The following is a 13,945-nucleotide window of genomic DNA, read 5'->3' as shown; positions in this document are numbered from 1 at the left end:
GTTAGGGTTAATGTGAGGTTTAGAGTGAGAATGAGGGTTAGGGTGAGGGTTAGGGTTAGAGTTAGGATTAGGTTGAGGGCTAGCGTGAGGGTGAGTGTTAGGGTTAGGGTTAAGTTTATGGTGAGGTTTAGGGTGAGGGTTCGGTTTAGGTTTAGGGGGAGGCTTAGGTTTAGTGTGAGGGTTTCGGTTAGGGCGAGAGTGAGGGTGAGGGTAAGGGTTATGGTGAGGGTTAGGGTAATAGTGAGGGTTAGGGTTAGGATTAGGGATAGGTTTAGGGATAGGCTGAGTTTGAGGGTGAGGGTGAGGGTCAGGTTTAGGGTTAGGGTTATGGTTAGGGTGAGGTCTAGGGTGAGGGTGAGGGTTAGGGTGAAGGTGAGAGTGAGGGTGAGGGTCTTGGTTAGGTAATGGTTAGGTTAGGGTGAGGATTAGTTGAGGGTTATGGTAAGGGTGAGCTTGAGGTTTAGGGTGTGGTTGAGCGTTAGGATTAGGGTGAAGGTTCGGGTGATGGTGAGGGTTAGGGTGAGGTAGAAGGTTAGGGTTAGGGCTAGGTGAGGGTTAGTGTTAGGGTTAGGATTAGGGTGAGGGTTAGGATTAGGTTTACGGTTAGGGTGAGGTTTAGGGTGAGGGTGAGGGTTAAGGTTAGGGTTAGGTTTGTGGTGTGGATAAGTGATAGCATGAGGGTTACGGTGAATGTTAGACTTAGCATTAGGGTGAGGGTGAGGATTAGGGTGAGTTTTAGGGTTAGGGTGAGGGTTAGGGTTAGGCTTAGCGTGAGGGTGATGGTTAGGGTTAGAGTTACGGTGAGGATTCGATTAAGTGTGAGGTTTAGGGTGAGGATGATGTTAAGTGTTAGGATGAGGGTTAGGGTGAGGGTGAGGGTTAGGGTTAAGGTTTGGGTTAGGGTGAGGGTTAGGGTGAGGGTTAAGGTTAGGGTTATACTTAGGGTTAGGGTGAGGGTTAGGCTGAGGATTAGGGTTATGAATAGGGTGAGGGTTAGGGTGAGGGTGAGGGTTAGGTTTCGGGTGAGGGTTAGGGTTGTTATTAGGGTTAGGGTCAGATTTAGGGTGACAGTGAGGTTTTGGGTGAGGGTTAGCTTGAGGGTTAGTGGTAGGGTTAAGTTGAGGGTTAGGATAAGAGGTAGGGTTACGGTTAGGGTGAGGGTTAGGTTTATTGTGAGAGTTAGGGTTGGGGTTAGGGTTAGGATTAGTGTGAGGGTAAGAATTAGGGTCATGGCTAGGGTGAGGTTGAGGTTTAGGGTTAGGAATAGTGATAGGATTAGTGTAAAGCTGAGGGTGAGGGTGAGGTTTTGGGTTAGGGTTAGGGTGAGGGCTTGGGTGAGGGTTAGGGTGAGAGTGATGGTAAGGGTAAAGGTGAGGGTTAGCCTGAGTGTGAGGGTTAAGATAAGGGTGAAGGGTAGGGTTAGGGTGAGGGTTAGGTTAAGGGTTCGGGTTACTGTTAGGGTGAGGGTTAGGATGAGGTATAGGGTTAGGATTAGGGTTACAGTGAGGGCTAGGGTGAGGGTTAAGGTTAGGGTTAGCTTTAGGGTGAGGTTTAGGGTTAGAGTTAGGGTTAGGGTGAGGGTTAGGATGAGGTTTAGGGTTAGGGTTAATTTTAGGTTTAGGGTTAGGGTGAGGGTAAGGGTTAGGTTTATGGTTAGGATTAGGGTTAGGGTGAGGGTGAGTGTGTGGGTTAGGGTTAGGTTTAGGGTTAGGCTTAGGGTTAGGCTCAGGGTTAGGGTGAGGGTGTAGGTTAGGGTGAGGGTTTGGTTTAGGGTTATGGTGAGGGTTAGAGTGAGGGTTAGGTTTAGGATTGGGGTTAGGATGAGGGCTAGGGTGAGGTTGAGGTTTAGGGTTAGGGTGTGGTTTAGGGTTAGGTTTAGGGTTAGGGTCAGGCTGAGTTTGAGATTTAGGGTTAGAGATAGGTTTAGGATGAGGGTTAGGGTGAGGGTTAGGTTTAGGGTTAGTGTTAGGGTTAATGGTAGGGTGAGCGTTAGGGTGAGGGTTAGGGTTAGGGATAGTGTTAGGTTTAGGATTAGGTTTAGGGTTAGGGTGAGTGTGAGGGTTAGGGTTTGGATAAGATTTAGGCTTAGGGTTAGGCTGAGGTAGAGTGTAAGTGTGAGGGTTAGGGTTAGGGTGCGGGTTAGGGTGCGGGTTAGGTTTAGAGTTAGCCTTAAGTTGATTTTTCGTGTTAGGGTTATGGTTAGGGCGAGGGTTAGTTTTAGGGTTACGTTGTGGCTTAGGGTTAGGCTTAGGATTAGGCTTATGAATAGGCTGAGGGTGAGGGTGGGGGTGAGGATTAGGTTTAGGGTTAGGGTTAGGGTTGGGTTATTGGTAGTTTTATGGTTAGGGTAAATTTTGTGGTGAGGTTGAGGTTGAGGGTGAGGGTTAGGTTTAGGGTGAGGTTTAGGGTGAGGTTTAGGGCTAGGTTTAATTTTATGTTCAGGGTGAGTGTGAGAGTTAGGATTAGGGTTAGGGTTAGTCTTAGGGTTAGGGTGAGGATTAATGTTAGGGTTTGGTTTAGGCTGAGGTTGAGGCTGAGGATTAGGGTGAGTTTTAGGGTTAGGTTTAGGTTTAGGTTTAGGGTTATGGTTAGGCTGAGGGTGAGGGTGGGGGTGAGGATTAGGGTTAGGGTTAGGGTTAAAATATTGTTATTGTTAGTGTTATGGTTTGGGTTTAGTTTGCGGTGAGGGCGAGCCTGAGGTTGAGGGTTATGGTTAGGGTTAGGCTTAGTCTTGGGGTTAGGCTGAGGGTGAGTATGGTGGTGAGGAATAGGTTTTGGGTGATGGATAGTGTTAGGGTTAGGTTGTGGGTGAGGATGAGGCTTAGAATTAGGATTAGGTTTAGGGTGAGAGCTAGGGTGAGGGTGAGGGTTAGGGTTAGGCTTAGGCTTAGGCTTAGGGTTAGGCTTAGGGTTAGGGTGAGGGTGAGGGTTTGGGTTAGTGTGATGGATAGGGTTAGGTTTAGGGTGAGAGTTAGGATCTGGGTTAGGGTTAGGGTGAGGGTTAGCATGAGTGTGACGGTAAGAATAAAGTTGAGCGTTAGGCTGAGGGTGAGTGTTCCCCTAAGGGTGAGGGTTAGGATTAGGTTGAGGTTAGGGTAAGGGTTAGGATGAGGGTTAGGGTGAGGGTGAGGGTTAGATTGAGGATCAGGGTTGGGGTTTGTGTGAGGTTTAGGGTGAGGATGAGGGTTTGGGTTAGGGTGAGGGTTAGGGTTAGAATTAGGGTTAGGGTGAGGGCTAGGGTGAGGCTGAGGGTTAGGGTTAGAGTTAAGGTGAGGTTTAGGTTTCGGGTGAGAGTTAGGGATACTGTGAGTGTTAGTGTTAGAGTTAGGATTAGTGTTAGGGTGAGTGTAAGTGTTAGGGTGAGGGTTAGGGTTAGGGTGAGTTTTATGGTTAGGGTGAGGGTTAGGGTTAGGTTTAGGTGATTGTTAAGTTTCGAGTTAGGGTTACGTTGAGGGTGAGGGTGAGGGTTAGGGTGAGGGTGAGGTTTAGGTTTAGGTTAAGGGTTAGAGTTAGGGTGAGGGTGAGGGTGAGGTTTATGGTTACAGTTAGGATTCAAGTGAGGGTGAGGATGAGGGTTAGGGTGAGGGTTAATTTTAGGTTTAGGGTTAGGGTGAGGTTTAGGGTTAGGGTTATGGTTAGGATTAGGGTTAGGGTGAGGGTTAGGGTTAGGGTTAGGATGAGGGTTAAGAAGAGGATTAGTTTTAGGATTATGGTTATGGTGAGGGCTAGGTTGAGGGTGAGGTTTAGGGTTAGGTTTAGGGTGAGGTTTAGGGTTAGGGTTAAGTTTAGGGTCAGTGTGAGTTTGAGGTTTAGTGTTAGAGATAGGGTTAGTTTGAGGGTTAGGGTGATTGTTAGTGTTAGGGTTAGCTTTAGGGTTAGGGTGAGGGTTAGGGTGAGGTTGTGTGTTAGGGTTGGGGTTAGGATTAGGATTAGGGTCAGGGAGAGGGTGAGTGTGAGGGTTAGAGTTAGGGTTAGGCTTAGGTTTAGGCTCAGGGTGAGGGTGAGGGTGAGTGTTAGGGTTAGGGTGAGTGTTAGGGTTAGGGTGAGGCTTATGGTTAGGGATAGGGTGAGAGTTAGGGTTCGAGTTTAGGGTTAGGGTGAGGGTTAGGTTGAGGGTGTTAGTAATGTTAAAGCGAGGGTTAGGCTGAGGGTGAGATCTACGGTAAGGGGGAGGGTTAGGGTTAGGGTGAGGGATAGGGTAAGGGTTAGGTTTAGGTTTAGGGTGAGGGTGAGGGTTAGATTGAGGATTAGTGTTAGGTTTAGTGTGAGGTTTAGGGTTTCGCTGAGGGTTAGGATTAGTGTGAGCGTTAGTGTTAGGGTGAGGGTAAGTGTTAGGGCGAGGTTTAGGTTTAGGGTGAGGGTTATGGTTAGGGTGAGGCTTAGGATTAGGGTTAGGGTTATTGTTAGGGTTAGGGTTACAGTTACGGTGAGGGTGATCGGGAGGGTGAGGGTGAGGTTTAATGCTAGGGTTAGGGTGAGATTTTGGGTTAGGGTTAGTGTTAGAGTTAGGGTTAGGGTGAAGGTCGGGTTTAGGGTTAGTGTTAGTGTTAGGGTGATGGTTAGGGTGAGTGTTAGGGTGAGGGTTAGGGTCTGGGTTAGGGTTAGGGTGAGGGTTAGGTTGATGGTAAGGGTTAGGGCTCGGGTTTGTTTTAGGATTAAGGTTAGTGTGAGGGTGAGTGTGACGGTTAGGGATAGGGTTAGGGTTAGGCTTAGGGTTAGGCTGAGGGTGAGTGTGAAGGCGAGGACTAGGGTTAGGGTGCCAGTTAGGGTTAGGGTTATGGTTAGAATTAGCCTTAAGGTGAGGTTTATGGTTAGGGTTAGGTTTAGGATTCTGGTGAAGGTGAGGGTTAGAGTTAGCTTGAGTGTTAGGGTGAGGGGTAGGGTTAGAGTTAGGTGAGGTTTAGGGTTAATGTGAGTTTTAGGGTTATGGTTAGGGTTAGGGTTAGGTTGAGGGTTAGGTTGAGGGTTAGGTTGAGGGTTAGGGTTTGTGTTAGGTTTAGGGTGAGGGGGAAGTTTAGGGGGAGGTTTAGGTCAGGCTTAGTATTAGGATTAGGGTGAGGTTAACGGTTAGGGTGAGGGTTAAGTTTAGGTTAGGGTGAGGGTTAAGATGAGGGTTAGGGCGAGTGTTAGGGTTAGGATTATGGTTAGGGTGAGTGTGATGGTTAGGATTAGGGTTAGGGTTATTGTAAATATTATGGTTAGGGTTATATTTCCAGTGAGGGTGAGGTTGAGAGTGAAGGTTAGGTTTAGGGTAAGAGTTAGTTTTAGGGTTAGGATTAGTGGTAATGTTAGGGTTAGGGTTAGACTTACTATTTGGGTGAGGGTGAGAGTGAGGGTGAGGGTTAGGGTGAGGTTGAGGGTGAGGGTAAGGGTTAGGGTTAGGGTGAGGTTTAGGGTTAGGGTTATGGTTAGGGTGAGGTCTAGGGTGAGGGTGAGGGTTAGGGTGAAGGTGAGGGTGAGGGTAAGGGTCTTGGTTAGGTAATGGTTAGGGTTAGGGTGAGGATTAATTGAGGGTTAGGTTAGGGTAAGGGTGAGTTTGAGGTTTAGGGTGTGTCTGAGCGTTAGGGTTAGGGTGAGGTTTCGGGTGATGGTGATGGTTAGGGTGAGGTAGAAGGTTAGGGTTAGGGTTAGGTGAGGTTAGTATTAGGGTTAGGGTTAGGGTGAGGGTTAGGATTAGGTTTAGGATTAGGGTGAGGTAAAGGGTGAGGGTGAGGGGTAAGGTTAGGGTTAGGATTGTGGTATGGATAAGTGATAGCATGAGGGTTAGGGTGAGTGTTAGACTTAGCATTAGGGTTAGGGTGAGGGTTAGGGTGAGGATTAGGGTGAGTTTTAGGGTTAGGGTGAGGGTTAGGGTTAGTTAGGCTTAGCGTGAGGGTGATGGTGAGGGTGACGGTTAGGGTTAGAGTTACGGTGAGGATTCGGTTAAGTGTGAGGTTTAGGGTGAGGATGAGGTTAAGGTTTAGGATGAGGGTTAGGGTGAGGGTGAGGGTTAGGGTTAAGGTTTGGGTTAGGGTGAGGGTTAGGGTGAGGGTTAGGGTTAGGGTTATGCTTAGGGTTAGGGTGAGGGTTAGGCTGAGGGTTAGGGTTATGATTAGGGTGAGGGTTAGGGTGAGGGTGAGGGTTAGGGTTGTTATTAGTGTTAGGGTCAGATTTAGGGTTAGGGTGAGTTTTTGGTTGAGGATTAGGGTGAGGGTTAGAGTTATGGTTAAGACGAGGGTTAGGGTAAGGGGTAGGGTTTCGGTTAGAGTGAGGGTTAGGTTTATTGTGAGAGTTTGGGTTAGGGTTAGAGTTAGGATTAGTGTGAGGGTAAGAATTAGGTGACTGTTAGGGTGAGGGTGAGGTTTAGCATTAGGAATAGTGATAGGATTAGTGTAAAGCTGAGGGTGAGGGTGAGGTTTAGGGTTAGGGTTAGGGTGAGGTCTTGGGTGAGGGTTAGGATGAGGGTTAGAGTTAGGATTAGTGTTTGGGTGAGGGCTAGGGTGAAGGTGAGGTTTAGGGTTATGTTTAGGGTGAAGTTTAGTTTTAGGGTTAGGGTTAGGGTTAGGGTTAAGGTGAGGCTGAGTTTTAGGTTTAGAGATTGGGTTAGAGTGAGGGTTAGGCTTAGGGTTAATGTTGGGTTTAGGTTTAGGGTGAGGGTTAGGGTTAGGATGAGGGTTAGGGTTAGGGCTTGGAGTAGGATTAGTGTTATGGTGAAGGTGAGTGTGAGTGTGAGGGTTAGGGTTAGGCTAAGGGTTAGGCTTAGGTTTAGGCTGAGTTTGAGGGTGAGGGTTAAGGTGAGGGTGAGGGTGAGGTTTAGGGTTATTGTGAGGGTTAGTGTTAGGATTGGTGTTAGGGTTAGGGTTCGGGTGAGGGTTAGGGTGAGGGTTATGGTTAGGGATCAGGTTAGATTTAGGATTAGGGTTAGTGTGAGTATGAGTGTGAGGATTAGTGTTAGGGTTAGGCTGAGGTTGAGGGTGAGAGTTAGGGTTAGGATGAGGGTTAGGGTTAGGGTTAGGGTGAGGGTTAGGATGAGGGTTAGAGTTAGGATTAGGGTTTGGGTGAGGGCTAGGGTGAAGGTGAGTTTTAGGGTTATGTTTAGGGTGAGGTTTAGGGTTAGGGTTAAGATTAGGTTTAGGGTTAAGGTGAGGGTGAGGTTTAGGTTTAGAGTTAGGGTTAGGGTGAAGGTAAGGGTTAGGGTTAATGTTCAGTTTAGGGTTAGGGTGAGGGTTAGGGTTAGGGTGAGGGTTAGGGTTAGGGCTGGGAGTAGGATTAGTGTTAAAGTGTGGGTGAGTGTGAGTGTGAGGGTTCGGGTTAGGGTTAGGTTTAGGCTTAGGTTTAGGCTGAGGTTGAGGGTGAGGGTTAAGGTGAGGGTGAGGGTGAGGTTTAGGATTAGAGTTAGGGTTAGTATGAGTGTTAGTGTTAGGATTGGTGTTAGGGTTAGGTTTAGGGTGAAGGTTAGGGTGAGCATTATGTTTAGGGATCGGGTTAGATTTAGGATTAAGTTTAGCGTGAGTGTGAGTGTGAGGATTAGTGTTAGGGTAGGTTTAGGGTTAGGCTGAGGGTGAGGGTGAGGGTTAGGGTTAGGGTGAGGGTTAGGGTTAGGGTTAGGGTGATGGTTAGGATGAGGTATAGGGTTAGGATTAAGGTTACGGTGAGGGCTATGGTGAGGGTTAAGGTTAAGGTTAGGTTTAAGGTGAGGATTAGGGTTCGGGTTAGGTTTAGGACTAGTGTTTGGGTGTGGGCTAGGGTGAGGGTGAGGGTTAGGGTTAGGGTTAGTCTTAGTCTTAGGGTTAGGCTGAGGGTGAGGGTGGGGGTGAGGAATAGGTTTTGGGTGATTGTTAGGTTTAGGGTTAGGGTGAGGGTTAGGATGAGGGTTAGGGTTAGGAATTAGGTTTTGCGTGAGGGCTAGGGTGAGGGTGAGGGTTAGGCTTAGGCTTTGGCTTAGGCTTAGGATTAGGCTGAGGATGAGGGTGTGGGGGTGAGGAATAGGTTTTGGGTGATGGTTAGGGTTAGGGTTAGGGTGAGAGTTAGGATGAGGGTTAGGGTTAGGATTAGGTTTTGCGTGAGGGCTAGGGTGAGGGTGAGGGTGAGGGTGAGTGATAGGGTTAGGCTGATGGATAGTGTTAGGTTTAGGGCAAGTGTTAGGATGAGTGTTAGGGTTAGGGTGAGGGTAAGGGTGAGCATGACGGTAACAGTAAAGGTGAGGTTTAGGCGGAGGGTGAGTGTTCCCCTAAGGGTGAGTGTTAGGATTAGGGTGAGGGTTAGCATCAGGTTTAGGGTGAGGGTTAGGGTGAGGGTGAGGGTTAGATTGAGGATTAGGGTTAGGGTTAGTGTGAGGTTTAGGCTGAGGATGAAGTTGAGGGTTAGGGTGAGGGTTATGGTTAGAATTAGGATTAGAGTGAGTGCTAGGGTGAGGGTGAGGGTTAGGGTTAGGGTTAGGGTGAGTGTGAGGTTTCGGGTTAGGGTGAGAGTTAGGGTTACTGTAAGGGTTAGTGTTTGAGTTAGGGTTAGGGTAAGGGTTAGGGTAAGTGTTAGGTTGAAAGTTAGGGTTAGGGTGAGTGTTATGTTTAGTGTGAGGTTTAGGGTTATGTTTAGGGTTATTGTTAGGTTTAGGGTTAGTATTACAGTGAGGGTGAGGGTGAGGGTTAGGGTTAGGGTGAGGTTTAGGGTTAGGGTTAGGGTTTTAGTTAGGGTTAGGGTGAGGGTGAATTTTAGGGTTAGAGTTAGGGTTAGGATGAGGATTAGGGTTATGATTAGGGTTAGGGTGAGGGCTAGGGTGACGGTGAGGGTTAGGGTTTGTGTTAGGGTGAGTTTTAGGGTTAGGGTTAGGGTTAGGGTGAGCTTTTGAACGAGGGTTAGGGTTTCACTGAGGGTGAGGGTTAGGGTTAGTTTGAGTGTTAGGGTTAGGATTAGGATTAGGGTGAGGGTGAGTGTTAGCATTAGGGTTAGGCTTAGCGTTAGGGTTAGGTTTATGGTTAGGATTAGTGTTATTGTTTGGGTTAGGGTTAGAGTTACGGTGAGGGTGAGGGTGAGTTTGAGGGTGAGGGTTAAGATGAGGTTTAGGGTTTCAGTGTGGGTGAGGGTTAAATTAGGGTGAGGGTTAGGGTTAGGATTAAGGTTAGGGTGAAGGTGATGGTTAGGATTAGTGTTAGGGTTATTGTAAATGTTATGTTTAGGGTTACATTTGCAGTGAGGGTGAAGGTTAGGGTTAGGGGAAGGGTTAGTTTTAGGTTTAGGATTAGTGTTAATATTAGGGTTAGGGTTAGATTTACGGTTTGGGTGAGGGTGAGGGTGAGGGTGAGGGTTAGGGTTGGGGTTAGGGTGAGGTTTAGAGTTAGGGTTAGGATTAGGGATAGGGTGAGGGAGAGGTTTAGGACTAGAGTTAGGTTGAGGGGGAGGGTAAGGGTGAGTGTTAGGTTTAGGGTTAGTGTTAGGGTTAGCGTTAGGTTTAGGGTGAGGGTAGGGTTGAGGTTTAGGGTTAGGGTTAGGTTTAGGGTTAGGATTAGGGTTAGGGTGAGGGTGAGGGTGGGGGTCAGGATTAGGGTTACAGTGATGGTTAGTGTTAGCGTTAGGTTGAGGGTTAGAATGAGGGTTAGGGTTTGCATTAAGGTTAGGGTGAGGGCTCAGGTGAGAGTGATGTTAGTTCGAGGTTTAGGGTTAGGGTTAGTATTAGGGTTAAGGGTAGGTTGATGGTTATGTTGAGGTTTTGGGTAGGGTTAGGGTTAGGGTTAGGCTTAGGCTTAGGGTTAGGCTGAGGGTGAGGGCGGGGGTGAGGATTAGGGTTACGGTGATGGTTAGGGTTAGGGTTAGGTTGAGGGTTAGAATGAGGGTTAGGGTTAGGATTAAGGTTAGGGTGAGGGCTCTGGTGAGGGTGAGGATTAGGGTAAGGCTTAGGCTTAGGGTTAGGCTGAGCTTGAGGTTGAGGTTGAGGGTTTCGATTAGGGTGATGGTTAGGTTTACGGTTAGGGTGAGGGTTTGTATGAGGTTTAGGGTTAGGGTTTGGGTTAGGGTGATTATGGTGGTAAGGGTAAAGGAGAGGTTTTGGCTGAGGGTGAGTGTTAAGATAAGGGTGAGGGTTAGGGTTAGGTTTAGGGTTAGGGTAAGGGTTAGTGTTAGGGTTGCGGTGAGGGTTAGATTGAGGATTCAGTTTAGGGTTAGTGTGAGGTTTAGGGTGAGGATGAGGGTTAGGGTTAGGGTGAGGGTGAGGGATAGAATTAGGGTTAGGGTGAGGGCTAGGGTAAGGATGAGGTTTAGGTTTTGGGTTAGGTTGAGAGCTAGGGTGAGTGTTAGGGTGAGGTTTAGTGTTAGGGATAAGGTTAGGTTTAGGATTAGGTTTAGGGTTACTGTTAGGATTAGGCTTAGGGTTAGGGTTAGGATTAGGCTTAGGGTTAGGCTGAGGACTCAGGGTAGGTTTTGGGTTAGGGTTATGGTGAGGGTTGGGGTTAGGGATAGGGTTAGGCTTAGGGTTAGGCTGACGGTGAGGGTGGGGGTGAGGATTAGGGTTAAGGTTAGGGTTTGGTTTAGGTTATTGTTAATGTTATGGTTAGGGTTAATTCTGCAGTGAGAGTTATGGTTAGGGTTAGTGTTTGGGTTAATGTTATTGTTAGGGTTAGGGTTAGGGTTAGAGTTACGGTGAGGTTGAGGGTGAGGGTGAGGTCAGGGTTAGGGTGAGGTTTAGAGTGAGGTTTAGGGTTAGGGTTAGGGTGAGGGTGAGGTTTAGGGTTTGATGTAGGGTTAGGGGGAGGGTTAGGGGGAGGGTTAGGATTAGGGTTAATTTTAGGCTTAGGGTGAGGGTGAGGGTTAGGTTGAGGTTAAGGGTTAGGGATAATGTAAGGGTTAGTGTTAGGGTTAGGGTTAGTGTTAGGGTTAGTGTGTTAGGTTGAGCGTTTGGGTTAGGGTGAGTGTTATGGTTAGCGTGAGGGTTAGGGGTAGGGTTAGGGTTATTGTTAGGTTTAAGGTTGGCGTTATGGTTACAGTGAGGGTGAGAGTGAGGGTTAGGGTTAGGGTTAGGATGAGGTTTAGTGTTATGTTATTGTTAGAATTAGGGTTAGGGTGAGACTGAGGTTTATGTTTACAGTTAGGCTGTTAGTTTTAGGTTTAGGGTGAGGGTTAGGGTAAGGCTTAGGCTTTGGCTTAGGCTTAGGCTGAGCATAAGGTTGAGGGTGAGGATTAGGATGAGGTTTAGGGTTAGGATTAGGGATAGGGTTAGGGCTAGGGTGAGGGTTAAATTGAGGGTTAGGGTTAGGGATCGATTCAGGTTTAGGATTAAGTTTAGGGTGAGGTTTCGTGTAAGGGTTAGGGTTAGGGTTAGGATTAGGCTTAGGGTTAGGGTGAGGGTTAAGTTTAGGGTTTGTGTTATGGTGAGGGTGAGGCTGAGGATTAGGGTTTGGTTTAGGGTTAGATTTAGGGTTAGGTTTAGGGTTATGCTAAGAGTTACCGCGAGGGTTAGGGTTAGGGTTAGGGTTAGGCTAAGGGTGATGTTGGGGGTGAGGGTGAGGATTAGGGTTAGTGTTAGGATGAGGGTTAGGATGAGGGTTAGGGTTAGGATTAGGGTGATGGTGAGATTTAGGGTTAGAGTGAGGTTTAGGGTTAGGGTTAGGGTTAGGGTGAGAGTTAGTTTTAGGATTAGAGTTAGGTCTCGGGTGAGGCTGAAGGTGAGGGTTAGGGTTAGGGTTAGTGTTAGATTTAGGGTTTGGGTGAGGTTTAGGTGAGTGTGAGTGTTAGGATGAGTGTGAGGGTTAGGCTTAGGGTTAGGCTTCGGCTTGGGGTTAGGCTGAGGGTGAGGGTTAGGTTTAGGGTGAGTGTTAGGGTTAGAGTTAGGGTGAACATTAGGCTGGCGGTGAGGGTGAGGGTGAGGGTTACGGTTAGGGTGAGGGTTAGGGTTAGGGTTTGGGTGAGAGTTTGGGTTCGGGTTAAGTTTAGGGTTAGGGTGAGGGTTAGGGTTAGGTTGAGGGTTAGGGTTAGAGATAGTGTGATGGTTAGGGTTAGGGTTAGGATGAGTTTTAGGGGTAGGATTAGGGTTAGGGTGAGGTCTAGGGTGAGGTTGAGGGTTAGAGTTAGTGTTATGGTGAGGTTTAGGGTTTGGGTTAGGGTTAGGGTGAGGGTTTGAATGAGGGTTAGGATTACTGTGAGTGTGAAGGTTAGGGTTAGGTTGAGGGTTAGGGTTAGGATTAGGGTTAGGGTGAGGTTGAGTGTTAGGATTAGGGTTAGGCTTAGGTTTAGGGTTAGGATTAGTGTTATTGTTAGGGTTAGGGTTAGATTTATGGTAAGGGTGAGGGTGAAGGTGAGGGTGAATGTTAGGTTTAGGGTTAGGTTGAGGTTTATGGTTAGGGTTAGGATTAGGTCTAGGGTGAGGGTGAGGTTTAGTGTTAGATTTAGGGTTAGGGGGAGTGTTAGTTCGAGGTTAGGGTTAGGTTTAGTGTTAGGGTTAAGGTTAGGTTGATGGTTACGTTGAGGTTTTGGGTTAGGGTTAGGGTTAGTGTTATGATTAGGGTTAGGTGAGGGTGAGTGTGAGGTTTAGGGTTAGGGTTAGGCTTAGACTTATGGTTAGGCTGAGGGTGAGGGTGGGGGTGAGGATTAGGGTTAGGGTGATGTTTTGGGTTAGGGTTGCGGTAAGGGTTAGAATGAGGGTTAGGGTTAGGATTAGGGTTAGGGTGAGGGCTAGGGTGAGGGTTTCGTTTAGGGTGAGGCTTAGTATGAGGTTTAGGGTTAGGGTGTGAGTTAGGGTGATTATGAAGGTAAGGGTAAAGGAGAGGTTTTGGCTGAGGGTAAGTGTTATGATAAGGGTGAGTTTTAGGGTTATTTTTCGTGTTAGGTTAAGGGTTAGTGTTAGGGTTAGGGTGAGGGTTAGATTGAGGATTCGGTTTAGGGTTAGTGTGATTTTTAGGGTGAGGATGAGTGTTAGGGTTAGGGTGAGGGTGAGGGATAGATTTAGGGTTAGGGTGAGGGCTAGGGTGAGGATGAGGTTTAGGTTTAGGGTTAGGGTGAGGGCTATGGTGAGTGTTAGGGTGAGGTTTAGTGTTAGGGATAGGGTTAGGTTTAGGATTAGGTTTAGGGTGAGGGTGAGTGTGAGCGTTAGGGCTAGGGTTAGGATTAGGCTTAGGGTTAGGGTGAGGATTAGTGTTAGGGTGAGGGTGAGGCTGAGGGTTAGGGTTAGGTTTAGGATTAAGGTTAGGTTTAGGGTTAGGGTTAGGTTTAGACTTAGGGCTAGGGTTAGGGTTAGGGTTATGTTGAGGGTTATGTTTAGGGATAGGGTTAGGCTTAGGGTTAGGCTGAGGGTGAGGATTAGGGTTAGGGTTAGGGTTTGGTTTAGATTATTGTTAGTGTTATGGTTAGGGTTAAGTTTGCGGTGAGGGTGAGGCTGCGGGTGAGGGTTATGGTTAGGGTTAGGGTTAATGTTATTGTTAGGGTTAGGGTTAAAATTACGGTGAGGTTGAGTGTAAGGGTGAGGATTAGGGTTAGGGTGAGGTTTACGGTGAGGTTTAGTGTTAGATGTAGGGTTAGGGGAAAGGTTAGGGTGAGGGTTATGGTTAGGGTTAGTATTAGGCTTAGGGTAAGGGTGAGGGTTAGGTTGAGGTTAAGGGTTAGGGTTAGGGTTAGTGTTAGTGTGAGGGTTAGTGTTAGGGTAAGGGTTAGTGTTATGGTTAGCGTAAGTGTTAGGTTGAGGGTTTGGGATAGGGTGAGGTTATGGTTAGGGTGAGGGTTAGGGTTAGGTTTAGGGTTATTGTTAGGTTTAGGGTTAGAGTTACGGTTACAGTGAGGGAGAGAGTGAGGGTTAGGGTTAGGGTAAGGATGAGGTTTAGGGTTATGTTAGGGTTAGAATTAGGGTTAGGGTGAGAGTGAGGTTTAAGTTTAGAGTTAGGCTTTGTGTTAGTTTTAGGCTTAGGGTGAGGGTTAGGGTTAGGCTTAGGCTTAGGCTTAGGCTGAGCATGAGGTTGAGGTTGAGGGTGAGGGTTAGGATGAGTTT

Source organism: Dipodomys merriami, unplaced genomic scaffold (assembly GCF_024711535.1).
Source record: "Dipodomys merriami isolate MVZ:Mamm:240054 unplaced genomic scaffold, mDipMer1.0.p SCAF_2, whole genome shotgun sequence".
NCBI lineage: Eukaryota > Metazoa > Chordata > Mammalia > Rodentia > Heteromyidae > Dipodomys > Dipodomys merriami.
Note: the sequence above shows the minus strand (reverse complement) of the source record.